The following is a 20,691-nucleotide window of genomic DNA, read 5'->3' on the forward strand; positions in this document are numbered from 1 at the left end:
GTTTCAGTTAAGTTGCACAATGCAACGCAGGATTCACTGTCACAAAGCCTTGTGCCTACCACACTCTTGAGTTTGAATTGATTTTTGGATATTGCATTCTCAGAGACCTTTTACTATTCCCCATTTTTTAAATTATCTCAACATTTATTTACGCAAGCCCATACTATGAGAAAGCTGAGCTTACACTAAGGCCTTTAACTGGGGCTTCCTGATGGCATTGCTGTGTCCTGAAACGTGAAGCTTAGGTATTGATCTTTTTTTTTTTCCTTTTTAAATTTGTGTATCTAGCCTGCCCAGAGCAAGGCTGGTGTTCAGTGAACATAGGCTGGTGGTGAATACTTGTTGCATTGGCATTAATTCTTGGGAGAATAATGTTTTAGTGGATTTAGCTGTCATTAGTCACTTTTTAAGTGGGTATTCTATTAAAGGTAGAGTGATTCTATCAATGTAACACATTATCTTTTACAATACAAGATCTTTAAATGTGTAATAGATGTGATTTTTATCTCAAAATGAAATTCATTTATATACGCATACATTTGCATATATAAACATACATATATGGTGCTGCATTTCTAAAGCAATGCTCAAACAAGGTTATAAAGACTTCTACTAGAATTTGAAGAAAGATCATGAGATTCTCCAAAAAAAATTTCCATGAGCAAAAGAAAAATGAATCTTGAGGCTCACACACATGTCATAAGCAAGTTAAATCATGAAGGTTGAATTCATGCTCAATCAAGAAGAACAGCTGCTGAGGCAACTCTTACTGACCTTGTTGGGATGTTCCATGATCTTTAGTAGCTTTGACTTTCAGCAGTTAATTCTAAATTTGTGAAAGGGAGAAATTAGGTAGAGAAATTGTGAATGATTTTGACTACATTATAAAATGGTAAAGAAAATGTCAAATACCAGGTCTGTTGAATGCTCTATGGCCCCTAGTCCCAAAAGAAGTCCAGTGTGTTGGAATAATGGCCTTCAGACACATGCATGTGAATACTCACACTCAAACTCTGGCTTTCTCAAGGCTCTTCTGGTACACATTCTATTTTCTTTTAAAATCAGCAAATAATGTCTCCAAGATGACGCTTGAATGTTTGAGCACTTCTGATGAGATGTATTTTAGATGCACAGAAGGATAACTGCATAGCAATTTAGTACTGGGGTTCTGAAATCAGTCAGATATCTCTCAAATATTAAATCTATCATTGTCTAGGAGGGGGATTTCATCTCGAAATTTGGTCAAGGTGATCATTCCTAAGTTTACCCAGTTAGTACAAGGTACAATTGTGAACATTGACTATGAACATGGTGCTTGGTGGTGATAAAACAGAATATCATAGAATGATTTCTTGTCAATATAGAACTATTATATTACTAATTACTGTTATTATTTTTATTTTAATATTTAAGCCAGCATATAAAGTAGCAGGTTTCATTATGACACTTTTTGTACACATGTATATGGCTTAGCTATATGGCATATATAGGTATATTCATGCTCATATGTGAGTTGGCACCTGTGCTTATGATTAAAAAATGATATATGGTGTATTTCTCAGTCATTTTTATTTATTGAATAAAACACAGAGGTATCTCACAGAAGTTATCTCAATAGAACCCAGGGTTCATGGATCACTTAGTCAATCTGGCTACTTTACTTGGGGAATTTTCTTTCTCTGCTTCCTAAATTCTGAGATTATATGAAGTGCAGCCTCCATGTTTGCCTGGCTTCTTACATGAGTTCCAAAAATCCAAATGCAGTCCTCACACTGGTAGGACAAAACCTTCTCCTTCACTCTCTGCTTTTTGACATTTTCAGATACATGTGCCATGGTTCTTCATTCTTTTTTTTTTTCTCAAAGTTTATTAAAATACAAAAGTCTCCATTTCCGCCCCTCCTCCCAACACCCTCCCACTCCCCCCACTCCCTCCCCTCCTCCCTCTCCATTCCCAATAGCAGTCAGGGTCTCCCGCCCTGGGGGCAGTCCAAGCTCCTCCCCCCTCCCTCCAGGTCCAGGAAGGTGAGCATCCAAACAGACTGGATCCCAAAAATCCAGTATATGCAGAGGAAACAAGTCCCAGTGTCATTGTCGATGGCTTTTCAGAAAGACTCCGGGCCAGTCACATTCAGAGAATCCGACCTCAATCAGAGAATCTGGCTGGATTACGTGCTTGCTCAGTCCAAGACAACAGGCCTTGGTGAACTCTCCTTAGATCAGTCCCCTTGTATCAGTGGGTGATCGCACCCCTCGCGGTCCCGATCTCCTTCCTCATGTTCTTCCTCCCTCTGCTCCTCGTTTGGACCTTTGGGTCAGTCCGGTGCTCCAATGTGGGTCTCCGTCTGTATCGCCATCCCTCGTCGGATGAAGGTTCCCTCTGATCTTGCCTTCCTTGCTCATGTTCTCTTTCCTTCTGCTTCTCGTTTGGACCCAGGCTGAGCTGGAGGAATTCAAGCTGATTCTTCAGTCTTATTATCAAGTTTTAATCATGATTCTTATTAGCTTTAAAATGCCATGAAGTCTGGGATTTAAGATAACACATGTTTTGATGGCCACAAAAACCAAAAAAAAAAAAAAATTCTGTCCAGTTTTCGGCATCTTCTCTTGATGATGGGAAATAATGAAGTATTTTGGGTCATAAATAACCTCACATCCTCTTTCTGACAAATCAGTGTATGTGATCCCTAGCGTATGCACCATCAGTAGAACGTGAGGGACACTGGGTAAATGTGCATCTTGCAGGGAGGTAGGGTTCTTAGATTTAGATGTAAATATGCTCCCACCCACTTTTCATCAGAATGAAGTGTTGTTGGGGTTAGCAAATGATCAGCTCAGGAAACCATCTGGGAATGGATTTAAACACAGGAAATTAAAAATGAATCCCTAGAAATCAGCAAAGAAAACTTTCCCTCCTTCAGACGGGCCTCATTCAGAAACCTTATGGAGTGTGTGGGTGTGCACCAGTGAGAGAATTGGGGTGTGCACAAGCGCGACAGCACATCGACAGTTAATTCTTGTATCAAAGACAGACACTGGAGCTCTCATGTAGAGTGAGGCAAAAATAGGGCTGTGAGACAGGTCAGTATACTTCTAGTCTTGTACACACAGCTCAATAGACCTGCAATAGACCTGCAATTGACCTGTGCACCTGTGACAAACAGGAAGACTCATTTTCATACCAGATGTACAACTAAAGTTCTATGCCTTAGGTGTAGGCTTTGAATTGAAAATACATGCAAGAGTGAAAGAGGACATTTGTCTAAGGGACATTTCAATCTCACCATTGTATCAGCCTGAACTGTACACACTTGGAGTTCACAGAACGATGATTCACTAAAAATGACCATATCCTCATCCTGAATTTGAGAAATTGTGGGAGTGAAGACTGCAGGTGCAATTAATTAGCCTCTGGATTTTGACATAAGGGGGCTGACCTTGTATTAACCCAGCAAGTCCAGTGTGATCCGAAGTTTCTTAAAGGTGAAGGAGAAAGACAGAAAGAGAGAGGAGTCAAGGGCAGAATGAGAGACATAGAAGGGCACAGATTGGTCCTGTCGCCTCTGAAGAAAAGAGGACCGTGAATTAAGGATGTAAGATTGTTGACAAAAGCAGGAAAATGGAGTTTTTCCTCTGGAAGGAAGGACATCCCACAAACACTTTGATGTTTGTCTCCTTCAGGCTTCTGACCTTTAGATGTATAAGAGAATACATATTGCTTAAACTATTACATTAATGGTAATTTTCTTTCTAGAAGAAATAGAAAACAAGTAATCCCAAACATTGAAAAACAGAAGGAAGGCTTCGGTTTATTGTCTGACAAGTCCCATTTGGTGGTTGGGTCACAGAAACATCCCCAAACACACACACACACACACACACACACACACACACACACACACACACAAAGACACAGAAATCAGACTTTCCTGAGTCTCTTTTGACATGCTGCATGTCATGCCATGAATTTCCTAAATAACAGTATTTACAGTGGTTATTTCTGTCCAAATGCTCTTTCCTACAGCCATTTGGTTCTTTATTTTCTGTCTTTAACACTGGTTAGTTAAAAGTAAGAAAAAGAAGAGGAAAGAGGTGAGGAAAGCAAATGTAATGCTTGAATACAAATAGTCCTGGTGTTGGAGTATTGTCCAACAACTGCAGTTGTTCCCAGTACTCAGGAAAAGCAGCTCATATTTTCCTGCTACTCCATCCCCACAGGATCTGATGCCCTCTTCTAGCCTTTGTGGGCACCTGTGCACATGTGGCACACGCACACTTACACAGTCTCTCTCATATACACAGTCACAACACACTCAGACACTCACTCACATTTACACACTAACGCACTCAGACACACACTCAAAGACACACATACAGACAGACTCACACATCTGTAGTCACTCACACAACATTTACAACAACCTTTTACACTCACATATACCCACACACTCACACACACCCATACAGACACACACAAAGGAAATTTAAATATAAGATGGTAGCCTGTAGCTTTCTGCTCAGTTTGGAGAGAGAAAACAAAGATTATAGATAAATTTCCAAGTGATACTCTGCATAAATTCTGTCTTTGAACATGAGATTTGATGGAAGTAAAAAAAAAGCACAATTCTCCATGAATACACAGTGTGTTTTCTCAATGCTTAAATAATTTCCATGATGGAAGGCTAAATCATAAGAGCTCACTCAACAAATCATTGCACCAATAATTCTTAGGTAAATGACTCACAGTTATTACTATCAGTACCATTTTTTAGCATAATACCTCACAGAATTACTTACCTCCACTAAGCAGACAGGAAAATTATAAAATCAGTCAGTGTGAGAATTCAAAGCTATACAAAGAAGTGTCAATTTTCCATGATGGGATGATCACATCTGTAGCTTTTCAAGAATAAAACATTAATGCTGGCTTCCTTCAGGGACTCTCCTGTATTTAGACCAGCTGGAAGGAGCTCAGAGCAAGATAGCACATTTTAACATTAGCATAAGCAAAACAAATCTGTCAGAAAAACATTCTCTCATGAAAGGTCTCTGGACCACCTATTGCTTTGAGACACGTTAGTGTCTTCAGTCACTGCAGGAAGACCATAAAACCAGTTAGATCCATCTTCAGCAAAGCACAGAAGTTAATAACAAAACCAGAGTTAGCAATATCTCAGCTTTCTACATCATTAGGCTAACGGAAAAAAAGACTATTCATGAGACTTAACAGTAACTACTGTTGTATACTATTGTCATGCATTATTAATATCACTAATAATTTTCTTGCCGTGTAACTGGTGACTATCTTCATGTTATAAAATATAATAAGCTTCACCATTCCCTATTGACCTCATGTGCAATGCTATTTCCTGAGGTTCATTTACCCCTTGTACTGCAATCACTACTTAAATCTTACAATATCTTTATGAAAATTATTATCTTAAAGTGGTGTGGGAGGTCCTTCTGTCTATGTGTTGCTTTTATTGGTTAAAAAAGAAACTGTCTTAGGTCTGTGATAGGATAGAGTAGAGCTAGGCAGGGAAAATTAAACTGAATACTGGAAGAAGGAAGGCGGAGTCAGAGAGAAACCATGTAGCCCCCACCAGAGACAGATGCAGATAGAACTTTAGCTGGTAAGCCACAGCTATGGGGCGATATACAGATTAATAGAAAAGGGTTAAATTAAGATTAAGAGTTAGCTAATAAAAAGCTAGAACTAATGGGCCAAGCAGTGATTTAATTAATACAGTTTCCATGTGGCTATTTTGATACTGAGCAGCTATGAACTAACTAGTAGCCTTCCTATTGTACTAATGAAAGACTTGAAGATATTATTTTATATTTATATAATAATTATGTATATATATATATGTAGGTAAAGCAAACATTCCTCCTTTTGATAAATTATGTAACGGCAAGAGACCATGTTCCATAAGCTTAAGTCAAACATTATTTAGAACAGGGTAAACTTGTACTGTAATTTTATTCCATTCATAACTAGTTGTGTGACCTAGTGACAGTTATGTATAGTTTTTGGCTTTGTCTGAAGGTTTAAGTGAACAAGTACCTCACAGATTGTGACAAAAATTTTACTTCCACAGACAGATTCTTATTTATTTATTTATTAGGTTTTTTCCAGACAGGGTTTCTCTATAGCTTTAAAGCCTATCTTAGAATTAACTTTTGTAGACCAGGCTGGCCTTGAACTCACAGAGATCTGTCTACCTCTTCCTCTTGAGTGCTGGGATTAAAATCATGCACCACCACTGCCCTGCACTTGGAATGGTGATGATAGTCTTTGCTTCCCCCTGAAGCTTCACAGCCAGACCTCATTGTCTGCATATGTAAACACTTCCATCTTCCAAGCTCCCTCAACAGTTCATTAAGCTCTGAGCACTCAAGGGTTTTGTACAGCCCAAAGTTCCAAAATCCTTCCACCATCTTCCCCCCACAAAAAACTAAACAAACAAACAAATGGAACAAACCATGATTGGGTCCATCACTGCCACATCCCACTCTCTGGTACCCATTTATGTTCTACTCTGTGCTTTTGTTGGTAAGATAAACACTTAGCTAAAAGCAACTTAGGGGAAGAAAAGGTTCATTTGGCTTACACGTTCAGATCACTGCTCATCCGTGAGGGAAGTAAGGGCAGGAATGCAAACAGGAGCAGATGGAGGAACCATGAAGAAATATTCCTTACAGACTTGCCCCCCATGTCTTGCTCAGCCTGCTTTCTTATGCGGCCTAGCGTCTCCTGAGCTGGAGTGGTTCTACATATAATGGCCTGGGTCTTCTCACATTGATCATTAATCAAGAATATGCCTACCAAAGTTGTCAATAGGCCATTCTGATGGAGCCAATTGAGGCACTCTCTTCAAAGGGAATTTTTACCAAGTTGAAAAAAAAAAAAACCAAGAGCACAAAATGCAACTTAGATATAACGAGGTAGTCACCAAAAAGCGTTTTCACTCTGGTCCTCTTGTTTCTCTCTGGAGCTCTCTTATGGCCTGGAAGCTGTGACCCTAGGGTAGCTGGTTCTAACTCTTTAGAGATTAGAGTCATTTTCATCCAGCTGTTAGGCTTGAAGGGCAGGTTTCCAATGGTTTCTATGACATTTTGCCTCCTTACACAAAAAGAAAGTGTAAGAACCTGTTTTTCCCTCTTGTCTTTGAAAGCTGTGTGTGAGATCATGATTCTTGGTTTTGTCCCTTCTGTCTAGTGACCAAGAAAGTGACAGAAGTAGCAATGGCTGCCTGGTTCTAGGAAACTGTTCAATACTATACAAACCACTGATGCTTCTGAACTCGTGGCATGATTCTGGTATTTTCAGCTGAATCTGGTGGTAGTAGGAAGTCCAGAAACTTATTACTGTTCAAATTGTTGGTTGAATGTGGTTAAAGTGCACTCAAAGAGATATTGGTAATTTGATGAGTTCCTGCATGGAAGAGAGAGAATACCAGGTGAGCATATCCTGGAATGCTCCATAGCATTTATTCCAGGGTAGGGAGAAAACAAAGGAAGAAGTAGGAAAGGTGAGACTCACTCAAGGACACATGGTATCTGGCGTTGTGCCATCCTTTGGGGACAACTTGCTTTTTCTTCAACCTGTTTCATAATGCTTCATTTTGAATCCCAACCTCAATATTCGTAGAATGACTGGCAGTGTTTGTTATGGAATTCTGATACTGAAAAGACTATGTTTGAATACTTTGAAATATTAGAAGTAAAAGCACACACACATAAAAGAAGGAACACTGCTGAAAAGAACTACCCAAGAATACCCAAGATTCGACTAGGACTTTGGCAGTGACTAAAATACTACAAAGTTAGGAGGTGTGTTTTGTCAGGGTTGTTACAAAACAATGATACAAAATAATTACTTATCAAAGATTAATTTGCTCCATTACATGTGAACTTGGGATGTAACTTAGTTCTACCTGTCATACCTTCCTTTCCATATCATATTATAGCCTCAGTGTTTTCCACGCTTGAAAACAAAGGATGAGTGGAGAATATGCAAACGGAAAAAGGGAAAAAGGGTCATCATTTTTTGGTCAATCCAGTATTTCGTTTAAGTTTTCAGTTCAAGGTTTAAAAACATCAATGCAGGATTGCCACTGAATGTCATCAAAATAAATTATTCAAAAGAGACCAAAACCAAACTTTGAAACCTGAGCTAAAGGAGAAGTTTCATGAGATAGTATATGAAACAAATATTCTCCATTTGATTGATTTACCTTTCAACAAAGAAAAACCAAACTGCATTCATTAGAAGTCTCACGTTAACAAGGAATAATGCAGAAGGTTGTACACAGGATGGGGTTATGCCACCTGCCTTTGTAGAGTTAGATTATGTCCACATGCCATAAAGTATAATTTTCACAGTACTGTTCCAAAGGTAAAAACAGATATTAATTTAAGAACAGAAAATATGAATTTAAGATCAATTCTCATTTTGGATCACTGGCAATTAAAGTCAGAGTTAATTAATAACTGTGGGAGAATAATCAATGTTTAGATTAAAAAGAATTCAAATACATGTTATTTGAAATAGAGGTTCAAAAAATTAAAATTATATGTTATATTTAAAACAGTATTATTTTTCTTTTAGTTTTACGTTATTTTTGAATAGTCTCATTAACCACAACGGTTACCTGACAAGAATTTAAGTGATTTTGGTAACATGGAAATCATCTCTTTAAACAGGAGTGATTTTGATCATGCTAGGACCTACAATGTACTCATTTTTATTGCTTTATACAAACTGCATTAACGTAATTTTGATTAAAATAAGAACATGATTTTTTTTCTGGTTAATAAAAATGGAACAAAATTGTGGCCTAGGTAGGAGGAGAAATAGAGTAGCATTCGTAAAAATACCCTGGGTCCTCAGGAACTTAGCTCTACAATGAAGTTAAACTGGCTAAACTGGCGTGTTTAAATCGATCCTGTGTGGTTTTCTCTGGGAACATGTAAATGCTGCCACAGGACACATGGACAAAGAGTGACAATAAAACCCTAATTAACCCAATTAAAAAATGGGGTGCTGATCTGAACAGAGAATTCTCAACAGAAGAACTTCGAATGGCCAAAAGACACTTAAGGTCATGCTCAACCTCCTTAGCGATCAGGGAAATGCAAATCAAAACAACTATGAGATACCATTTTACACCAGTCAGATTAGCTAAAGTCAAAAACACCAATGATAGCCTATGCTGGAGAGGATGTTGAGAGAGGGGAACTCTCATCCATTGTTGGTGGGAATGCAAACTTGTGCAGCCACTGTGGAAATCAGTGTGGCGGTTTCTCAGGAAACTGGGAGTCAACCTCCCTCAAGACCCAGCAATTCCACTCTTGGGAATATACCCAAGAGATGCCCTATCACACCACAAAAGCATTTGTTCAACTATGTTCATAGCAGCACTATTTGTAATAACCAGAACCTGGAAACAACCTAGGTGCCCCTCAATAGAAGAATGGTTAAAGAAGGTGTGGAACATATACACATTAGAGTTTTACTCAGCGGTAAAAAACAATGACATCTTGAATTTTGCATGCAAATGGATGGACATAGAAAACGCTTTACTGAGTGAGGTAAGCCAGACCCAAAAAGAGGAATATGGTATGTATTCACTCATAAGTGGATTCTAGCCATAATTAAAGGTCTTTGAGCCTATCATTCGTGATCCTAAAGAAGCTAAATAAAAAGGTGAACCTGAAGAAAATCATGTAGTTACCCTCCTGGAGATTGGAAATAGACAAGAGGGCCAGAACCTTCATCTGGCGATGGATGGAGATAGAGACAGAGACCCACATTGGAACACTGGACTTAACTCCCTAGGTTCAAACGAGAAGCAGAAGGAAAGAGAACGTGAGCAAAGAAGGGAAGACCAGAGGGAACCTTCATCCGACGATGGATGGCGATACAGATGGAGACCCACATTGGAGCACTGGACTGAGTCCCCAAGGTCCAAATGAGGAGCAGAAAGAAGGAGGAAGAAAATGAAAAAGGAAATCAGGACTGCGAGGTGTGCGATCACCCACTGATACAAGGGGACTTGATGGGGGAGGGTTATCTGTCTATTGTGTTATTTTCATTGGTCAATAAAGAGACTGCCTTGGCCCCTTGATAGGACAGAAAATTAGGTAGACGGAGTAAACAGAACAAAATGCTGGGAAGAGGGCTATGAGCCAGATGCCATGGAGCCAGCCACCAGGTCAGACATGCTGAATCTTTCCCGGTAAGCCACACCTCGTGGTATGATACAGATTATTAGAAATGGGTTAATATCAAGATATGAGAGTTAGTCAGTAACTAACTCTCTAGAGATAATGGGCCAGGCAGTGTTTAAATGAATATAACTTGTGTGTTGTTATTTCTGGGACTAAGCTAGCCGTGTGGGAGCCGGGTGAGGCGAAAAGCAGGCCTGACCGCAACTCCTTTCTACAGGGACTGATCTAATGAGAGTTCACCAAGGCCAGTTGGACTGGGACTGAACGAGGACGTGATCTAACCAGATTCTCTGAATGTGGCCGGATTCTCTGGATGTGACTGGCCCGGAGTCTTTCTGAAAAGCCATTGACAATGACACTGGGACGTGTTTCCTCTGCATATACTGGATTTTTGGGATCCAGTCTGTTTGGATACTCACCTTCCTGGACCTGGAGGGAGGGGGGAGGAACTTGAACCTCCCACAGGGCAGGAAACCCTGACTGCTCTTAGGGATGGAGAGGGAGGAGGAGAGGGAGTGGGGGGAGTGGGAGGGTGTTGGGAGGAGGGGCAGAAATGGAAACTTTTATAATTTAATAAACTTTGAAAAAAAACAAAACAAAACAAAAAAACCAGAATGCCACGTTCTCCCTTTCTTACTCCAGAATTTCCTGCCTTGGAGGACTGGATCATAACATCCCTGTCTCCTGCCTTTTGCACTCTCTGAACATTTCTGTGTTGTTACTGAGGACTGAACTAGAACCTCATGAACGCTGTAAGCTTTATCTCAGAGATATACCCACAGCCCTTCTCTGAAATGGTTAAATATCGAAATATGTACACCATCCATAATCAGGAAGAACAATCAAGGCTTCTTATTGTGAGGACAATCATTTTCTCACTAAGAAATCTTCAGAATGAGACAGGGTCCGTGCCACATTCAAAGTCCGTGAAGGCTGACGTGTTTGGAAGAATTCAGTCCATGCCCTGGTGGCCTTTAAGTAGGACTACACTGGGTCTGTTAGGGGAGCTCACAGGTGCGCAGGAGTGAGTGCTGGGACTCTCATCCCAGCTCTGTGACTTGCTGCTACCCGTTTCTTCTCCTGTCTTTCCTCTTGTAAATGTGGGTTACAATACTCCTTGCCACGTAGGGTTGAATCAAACGGCCGATAAACACAAAGTCCTTAACACTGATACCTGGTACAAAGTTATTCCTATGGTGCTTGCTTGTGTGTTAGTACAAGCTGCATACTAAGGACTCTTTACAGTATCAAAAGTAACTGGAAATTCAGTGCCCCAGGCCCATTTGTCTGATTGGAGAGCACAGCTGAGAGTTTGCCCGGGTCCTGGGAGCACAAAGTCTAAGATGCACAGGCTAGATACTGGGTGATTAGATGAAAGGAAATATAGATAGCCATGAACAAGGAAGGTTTTCTCCTTCCTTGTAATCAAGGCAGTGGAAATCAAATAAGGGTGTGTTATGATTCACTTACCAAAATGAACAAAGATCACAAATTAAAGACTAAACCCCAAGATGTCAAGGGTCACAAGATCTTTCGTTTGTTTGTTGTGTTTTGAGATAGGGTTTCTCTGTGTTGCTTTGGAGCCAGTCCTGGAACTGGAGACCAGGCTGGCCCTGAACTCACAGAGATCCACCTGCTTCTGCCTCCTGAGTAGTGGGATTAAAAGCATGTGCCATCACTGCCTGGCACAAGATAATTTTTACATACTGCTAATGGAGCAGAAACAGAAGGAAACAGTTTAATACTCTGCAAGAAATTTAGTGCCTTACATAGAAACTATAATGTTTAAACACTTGGTTCAGTAATTCCATTCTAGAAAGTTTGAGAAATGAAGTTATGCATCCTTTGAAATATTAAAAATTTGAAATAATTTGAATTTTTGATTTAATTTAATGATTAGCTCAATGTGTTCACATATCTACTGATGGGTATTGTATAACCATTATTTTCCAATTGGTAAGTAGTTTGTTATGGTTTAACTAATAGAATGGAAGCACACTTTGTCCTGTTGACTGTGTAACTTGCCTTCCTGGCCTTTCTAAGACCCATGCTGCCTCACCCATACTGGAATATTTAGGATAGGTAGAGGATGCAATGAACGTTGGGAATTGGTTGCTGGCCAGACTTTCTGGTCTCTGCTTCTCCCTAAGGATAGACTTCCTTCAGAGCCACTGTCTTTCCACCCTATCCAGACCTGTATTGCCAAAAGCACGGTTGTATGTCAGCCTCCCGAGATGCAGCCAGAAAGATTGGTTGCCACACTTGATCACACAGTCTAGGTTAGCCTTAATCAATAAAAGTAGAATATTGCTTTCTCCTCTCCTAGCCCTGTTTTATATCTTCTTTATAGAATTGGTAGCAAAGAAAAGTGCTACATTTGATAGGGCTCACCGAACATTCCCACACTTGAAAATGCCCATAAATAAAGGCAATGCAACAGTTTATGTCAAAATGCATGAGCTGTTTTACATGGACGTGCATTTATGCCTCACGGTTTCTGAGGATCAGGAATCGAGAGAGAAATTTCCCAGGTGCCTCAACCTGAAGGCTTCTCATGAAAATGCAGTCAAGTTGGGGCTGGGGCTTTAGTCACACATGAAGCTTCACAGGGGAGAATCTGTTTCTAAGCTCAATTCATACTGTTAGCACAGGAATTTTCTTCCTGGTTGTTGATCCAAGACCTCCCTTCCCTGATGGGCCTGTGTGCCTTTTCACTGGATTACTTGGGATTTGTCCTGTGCTGGGCTTCAGAGTGAGCTGTCAAGCCACAAGAGAGCAAGCACACAGCAGAAGTCGCAAAGGCTTAACCTGTTCTGTCTTGGAAGTAGCCTTGCTGTTGCTGATGTCCTGTTCCATCCCTAGCAGAGAGTAACAGTGAGTCGAACCCATACCCAGGGGAACAGATTGCACAAAGGCATGAATACCAGGAGTATAGGTTCATTTGAGAGGGCATACCCTCCCAAACTAACATTTTCCACAAAACTGGCGTAAGAATTTTATGTAGATTTTATCATTTCAGCTTCAAAATAACCAGATGAGTCAGTGAATAAGATTATCCTGATTTTAATATGAGAAGATCAGGTTTGAATATGACCAGCTCTTGGCTAAGAAGCTCAAAGATAATAAAGTATCTAAGACAGGACATTGGCTTTGATGGTCTACTCACTAATCTTGTACTCTACGCTTTGATGCTTTCTCAGACCTTAAGAAAACCAAGTTGCAGATCTGTGAGCACCATCTCATATTCTGAGTTTTATTTTAAAACTTCACAGAAAAAGTAGGAAGCAGCATATTGAAATATTAGAAAAACATTTAAAGTTATAGGTGAAGGGATTATGGAAGGCCATTTTCTTCTAGTTTTCATTATTCACACTTATTTTTCTAAATGTCCATGTTGACCTTTGCCTAGAATGAGAAACAAAATCATAACCAAAGCATAAAGTTCATTCTCACTGGCTACCATAGGGAATAATCTCCATTGATTGTGGGCAGAGAGGGGCACATTAGCTGTAACCAATTATGCAATAATAATTTATTACATTTATTATTAAAATAATATAGAATGATATGTTTATTATAATGTATGGTAAATAAAATTTAATAAATGTAATAAAATTACATATATATGTAATTTATTAAGCTTTGTTTTATATATTTCGGTGTGAAAGTGTCAGATCCCCTGGAACTGAGGTTACAGTTGCGAGTTGCCATGTGGGTTTTAGGAATTGAACCCAGGTCCTCTGGAAGTTCAACCAGTGCTCTTAATGGCTCAGTCATCTCTCTAATCCCCTTAAAATATATTAGGAGGTCAGTCACATCATAATTTATTTATTTAAAAGATTTAATTGTCACATAAAATGGTATATATTTACATACTGTCATATGATGTTTAGATGCAGGCACTCATACTAAAATATTCAAATCAGGCTCCTCACTTCTGTCTTCTATCTAGTTATCCTTGATATGTCACTCATCTCTGAAGAGTGACCCATACTCTTTCCTCATACAATTCTTTCCAGATAGTAATATTCATGTTGTTCTTGATATGATTTGATTAACTTGACCATACATAAACACTCGTGTGTGTGTGTGTGTGTGTGTGTGTAGCCATGACAAATAGAGTGAAATTAACTCACTACAAGGCAGAGTATTTTCTTAACAGGAAAATCAGCAAATGACTCCCCAATAGATGCCATATAAATGGCCCCTGAATGACTGGAAAACTCATGTACTGTTTTTATCATCAAACAAATAAAACAGTTGCTTGTGTGTGCCAGTGTAGTGAACTATCTTTGCAACTGCCACCACCCATTCTTTAGTCATTATTTTGTTCATACTTTGGTTGCCTGCTGGATATCAAAAGCTGGGTTATGTATTGAGAATATAAGAGTAAATGAAGCATAGATATATCTGTTTTTGTTTGTTTTGAAATAGAATGGGAAACATTATTTTCAAACAATGGATAGTTGAAATAGGAGATTTGACTTCAAGTATTATGAAGAATATGTATGCATTTTCAAGAGGGAATAAAACATTAGGGGGAATCATTGAACAGTCTGACAGATTATAGTATACATTGATATCCACTTGGGAAAGATTATATAATAATAAAGAAAAAACTAAGATAAAGAAAGAACTCAAAAACAACGATCAAAGATGGAGGATGACCTGCAAGGAAGATTGGGGCCGAGCAACCAGAAAAGTGGGAGAGGCTACATGGAAGACTAGGGAAGAGAGCTTTTCTGGATGGAGAGGGAGCAGGCCATGCTGTGGAAAAGGATATGGGATTAAGTGAGGAGAGCACTGAGAAATCCCTTGCTGTGCGGGAGGTGGATATGAATAAAACCAGAAACAGCATCTAAAGACCAGGTGGGCAAAGCTAATGAGAGAAGACAAAGCAGAGACACATGCATAAATAACTTTTAGGAGAGATATAACTAAGGAGGAAAACCTAGGTTTGTAGCTGGAGGGAAAAGCATAGTGGGCTGTCTTCTGTCACAAACACGGGTGGGTGGGATTCTGGATTCTAGATGCTGAAATTTTGAAGAGTTTTTTTTCTCCAGGCAGGAAGTAGGATGGCTGGGGGTAGGGAATATTAAAAATGGGGTAAATAGTTCAAACATAGTGGCCAGTTCCTGAGAAGGGGTTGGGAAAGGGATCCAGAGCAGTGGAGAAAATAAGTCTCCTTCACCGTCCTCTGAAAATCTTATTTCTATGACCTGCTCTTTCTCTCCAGGAAGAAAAAGTGACATTTAATGTAGTTTAAGATCTAGGTGACTAGAATTTTGGAGCCACACCATGCAAGGCTCATCCTCCCAGCTCATTCCATTATTCATCTCATTTTAAAAGCACTTTAATATGAATTCATAATTTGTATTCCCATGACAACTTGGGGAGGTTGTCAGGATATGCCAATCAATTCAAGAGACTTAACTGTGGCAGTGTAATGTCAATCTTGCTGTTTACAAAGTACTAAATGACCCAGATCTTAAGTGCTGGTACCAATGCATTACAAAATACTACATCTCCTTTCTTTCCTAAATTCATTAGGATAATTGTAAAGTTCACAGCTTGAATGTATAACTTGAAGAGAGACATAAAACATCAGAAAGAAAATGTGCCTGATTTACATATTCCAGTACAATTACATATTTTCTTTATTCTCATGTGAATAGAGTAACTTTGAAGATAGAATACAAAACTATTCTTGTGAAATACACATGCACTGTCTTCCATAGGAAATGAAGAACCTAGTACATAACTGTGCATAGGTCTGCTTTCCCAAACAGATTCTCTCTGCCTCGGGATAAAACTCAGAACCTCTTTGCTGCACATAATAAGAACAATATGGAATTTCGCAAGTTTGAGTGGTTTGATACAAACGTAGAATATATGTTATTTTCATTTGGTATGTGTGTGTACATGTATGTGTTCTTACCCCCACATACTTGTGTATAGACAATTTTAATAATAAGCACAGTTGAAAGATATATAATAACAGTGTCAGTCATCATCAATGCCATCATAAGGCATAAGTTTATGGCTGGTATAACAAAGTGAACTAAATAATATTAAATAACGTTAATTCTCAGCAGTTACTTATTTTCCATTTTGAATCGGCTATGAGGACATTGTCTAGTATTTTTATTGTTCCATTTTAAATGTGAAGTCAAGATCACAGCTTTCATCTTATCACTGAACAAGTACCAGCCCCTCTTCAGTCTAAAAGATCCTTGAAGCAAACATATACTGATTATTGTTGAACTGTCAAGTCCTTTCATAGGCCTGGATGAAGCCAGCATGTGAATGCAGGACTGTCACTTAATCTTGTGACGTTGTTTCACGCCCTTCTTTCTCTCATCTTTTGTTTTGTTATTTTCTTTCTTTCCTTCTTTCTTTCTTTCCTTCTTTCCTTCTTTCTTTCTTTCTTTCTTTCTTTCTTTCTTTCTTTCTTTCGTTCCTTCATCCTTCCTTCCTTCCTCCCTCCCTTTCTTCCTTCCTCCCTCCCTTTCTTCCTTCCTTCCTTTCTTTCTTTTGACAGTATCTCTCTGTGTAGCCCTGACTGTTCTGGAACTCCCTCTGTAGAGCAGGCTGGCCTCAAATTCAGAGATCCACTTGCCTCTGCCTTCTTGAGTGATGCGATTAAAGTGTTGTACCATCACCTTCTGGCTTCTTTCAGTTCTTAAAATACTCCCATTTACTTTTAATCTGAAGGAATGAAACTCTAAAACAGAGCAGGGGAGTTTTGGCCATCCTGGAAACTTTTTTCTTTAATTTTGAGACTTTAAACATAAATACAATGAAGTACAATTGTAAATATCCCAATCTCTCTCCTCTATTTCCACCCATAATTTTCAAAAACATTTGTGGCTCTACAGCTGGAGATGGCTACTGGCATTTGCCAAGTGGAAGACTGTCTAGCCAGTGAAACTTTCACAATGCACAGGTCAGGACCTGCAACTACACTTACTTAACTTAAAACATTAATAGTGTCCATGATGATTAGAATATTCTACATTGAAATTACTGTTAATTTCTATTGGTTTGAGTTCTTCATTCTTCCAGTGCTAATTCCTCAGGTCTTTTCATTTTTACTTTTTTTGTGATTATATAATATATAATAATATAATTTCAACATTTTTCCTTCCCCTTTCTACCCACAAACCCTACCATATACCCATTCTTACTCTCTTTCAAATTCATGGGCTCTTTTTTATAATATGTAATTGCATGTGTGTGTATACATATATGTGTGTATATACATACATATATATGCCTGTGTGTATATATATATATATATATATGTACATGCACACATGTATGTACATATATATTTCTAAATATAACCTGTTTAGTCTACATAGTGTTGCTTGTATGCATGTTTTTAGTTCTTGGTATTGAATAACCAATGGCTTTCGGGCTTTTCTGATTTCACAAACCACATCCCCTATTTTCTAATTTAGTAGTTATGTGGGGGAAGAAACAAAACCATGTATGTGGGGAAAGCGTGTTAAGAACGCATGGGTACAGATAATCCCTTCAGAATCCCTGTGAAGTCAGACATCTATAATGATTGGAATAATTGCTAAACACTAATATTCTGAAATGGCGCCACAGGAAATGCTCCGGAATGCTGTTAGAATCAGGGTTACCTGTAAGAGTTTGATTCATTTGTTTCCTTTTCTTAAAGCAAAGCAGAAATAATGAGATTTTTTTCTTTCTTTCTAGCAGGTTGGGAATCACTTCTGAATGTTGCTGCACTGCTTAGTGTTCCAAACAAGCGTGAGGGCGTGTGCTCCAACTGCTCAAAGTGCTTGAGAATATACATTCTGTAAGCACAGCTTGTTTGAAGAGCTCTCTTGAAGCCGAGGCGAGGGTCACTCTGTAGCTGGGACATTTCAATCCTGACTTTTGAAAATAGAACTAAAAACCAAACCAAAACAAAACAACACAGTCAGAAGGCAGCCTTTTACGTGCATAGTTCATTATTTCATTGCAACTTCGAGTTGAACATGCAGGCAATTTTATGTTTCCATATACCATGTTGACTCCCTTTTATACATTTCAGTATCTTATGAGATAATGTCATGTCCTTCTACCCACACTGAGTTTTTATCTGATATTAGAACTGGTGCTAGCTCCACCCAACAGCCACTAGTATGAGTGTACTTGTAACAGTTAATCCATTTTAAGGGACTGGACAGATAGTCAGAACAGTAGCTTTCCTAGACTGCAGATGGAGAAATAAGTGAGGTACTCTTTGTGTTGTTGCCCTGTTTTCATATTCACAGTGAGATACTTTCATAAATAAATAGTGAAAAATGAAATCTGGAAAAGTTGATAATGGGCATTAAATGATAGAGGAAAGCCTCTGTAAGGCACAGAGGTCTGTCCTTCAGGTATGGCTTGATCCAAGACTTCATCATTCCGTATGGAAGCGCTGTTTCTGTCTCTCCCTTCTCTGTTTTCTATAGATTACATAGATCCTACCACGTGATGACTGTGTGAGAGAGAAACACACCAGTTCTAGGCTCTGATCTATACATCATGCCAGATAAAAAGAGGAATACTGTTATTAACACTTGAATTTAGAGATTTTTTTTTCTGAAGTTCCCAACAAAAGTTCTCTTAAATCGATGACCCTGAAAAGCTTTGTGGTCCCATTTTGCAAACAATGTCTGACCTGAGGATGTTCAAGATCGAAGAACTCACAGTCACTTACTCTCAGCACTTTTTCCAGTTTTGAGTCTTTGTGTTAATCACTGCTCTTTGCAATCAGAATGCTCTCTAACCAAGGCGGAGGGCAGCAGGACCTTTGCATACAAATACTCTTACTTAGAAGATAATTTGGCAACATGGCCATTTTATGTGAAACATGTATACCAAATAACCTTCCCACAAAGCTCTGGAAACATCATGGAAGAGGGAACAGAAAGAATGTAATAGCCAGAGGATGGGGAAAGTGTTGGAAATGCTATCTTCTGGGCACCACATGACCATTGTACCCCTGAGCACAGGGCAACTGTTGTTAATCAACACAAGATCCAGCTGGTCAGCATTCCAGCATGCAGAGCAGGGAGAGGTTCAGGAGGCCCCACTCCTAACTAAGGAGCTTTTATTAGTTGATGGCTTTCTGCGAAGGGAGAGTCATTTTGCTTTTGAGATTGTGAGCACTGGAAGATTGCTCATAGTGGCTGCAGATGAACAAAGTACATTGTATACACATGAAATTATCAAAGAATAAAAACATTAAGTCAAAGATTAGAAAAGATTAAATACCAGTATGCTTATCCATGTCTAATATATATATATATATATATATATATATACACACACACACACATATATATATATATATATATATATATTTAAAATAAAATTTAGTTGTATTTTCCAATTGTTTTTCTTTTGTACCTTCATCTTTGGAGTGACCAATCTTCTCTCTTTATTACAACATTGGCTTTGTACAGAATGTGTTTCTGTTTAAATAATGTCCAAATTACTAGAGACATCTATCTCTCTTTGCCAAATTCCAATCCATCTGTTAAAACCTGTGAAGTTCTCTCCATCATTAAGATGGTCATATTATGAACGTGTCCCTCCTGAGATATCTTATGAGGCATCCTGTTTTCTGTTACATGCTGTGAGTCTCATGACCACCTTTAGCACTGCCAACCATAAACCAATCCAACTTCTACTCTAGACTTTTCTCATCTGGCTTTCCAAATGTATTCTCAGCTCCAAGGAATGTGAGTTTTCATTATATTCTAAAAATAAAAACATATATGCTTAAAGCCAGGGTAATGGAATCAACTTGAGAGAGTAGTATTATTAAGATTGAACTGGCTCCACAGTTTTTACCCCTAGAATTGCACCCATGTTCTATAATAGACCCTCATGTTAGATGTCTACCTTGTAAGTTTTCACGAGTGGGCTTCATATTTTCTATTTCCATGCAGGAGCGTATGCTCCTTTGCATCATAGATGCTAACATGCATGCTTGATGTAAATAAAGTAGCAGCTTTGGAATTGTACTCTTTCTTGATTTATATCGAGTGTAGGGAAGACCCTGGGAAAGAAAACAGTGGCCCCTCACTCAAGCCTGCTCTCCAGGAACATAGAGTGTAGTAAGATATTAAGGTGGGAAGGTGAGCATATGAACCATTTTACTAAAGTGTAATCACTGCAGAGTATGCAAAGGCTGTACAGATAACATACTTTTTGGAGGTTTTGGAGGTATGAAGGCATCATGGTGATCAACCAGACTGATGGAAGTTTATCTAAACAAGGGAGAAGAGGGAGGGGAACAGGAAGAACAAAGTTTAAGATGTTTATAATTTAGTTTACAAAACCTGTGGTATTTTTTTATCTTTGACTGAGGTATTGGTATTGTTTATCTTTGACTGAGGTAACCAATTGCTACCTCCGGGGACTTATTTATTTGCTCAGAATGTTC

This window comes from Myodes glareolus, chromosome 23, assembly GCF_982192425.1.
Source record: "Myodes glareolus chromosome 23, mMyoGla1.1, whole genome shotgun sequence".
NCBI classification, from domain to species: Eukaryota; Metazoa; Chordata; class Mammalia; order Rodentia; family Cricetidae; genus Myodes; species Myodes glareolus.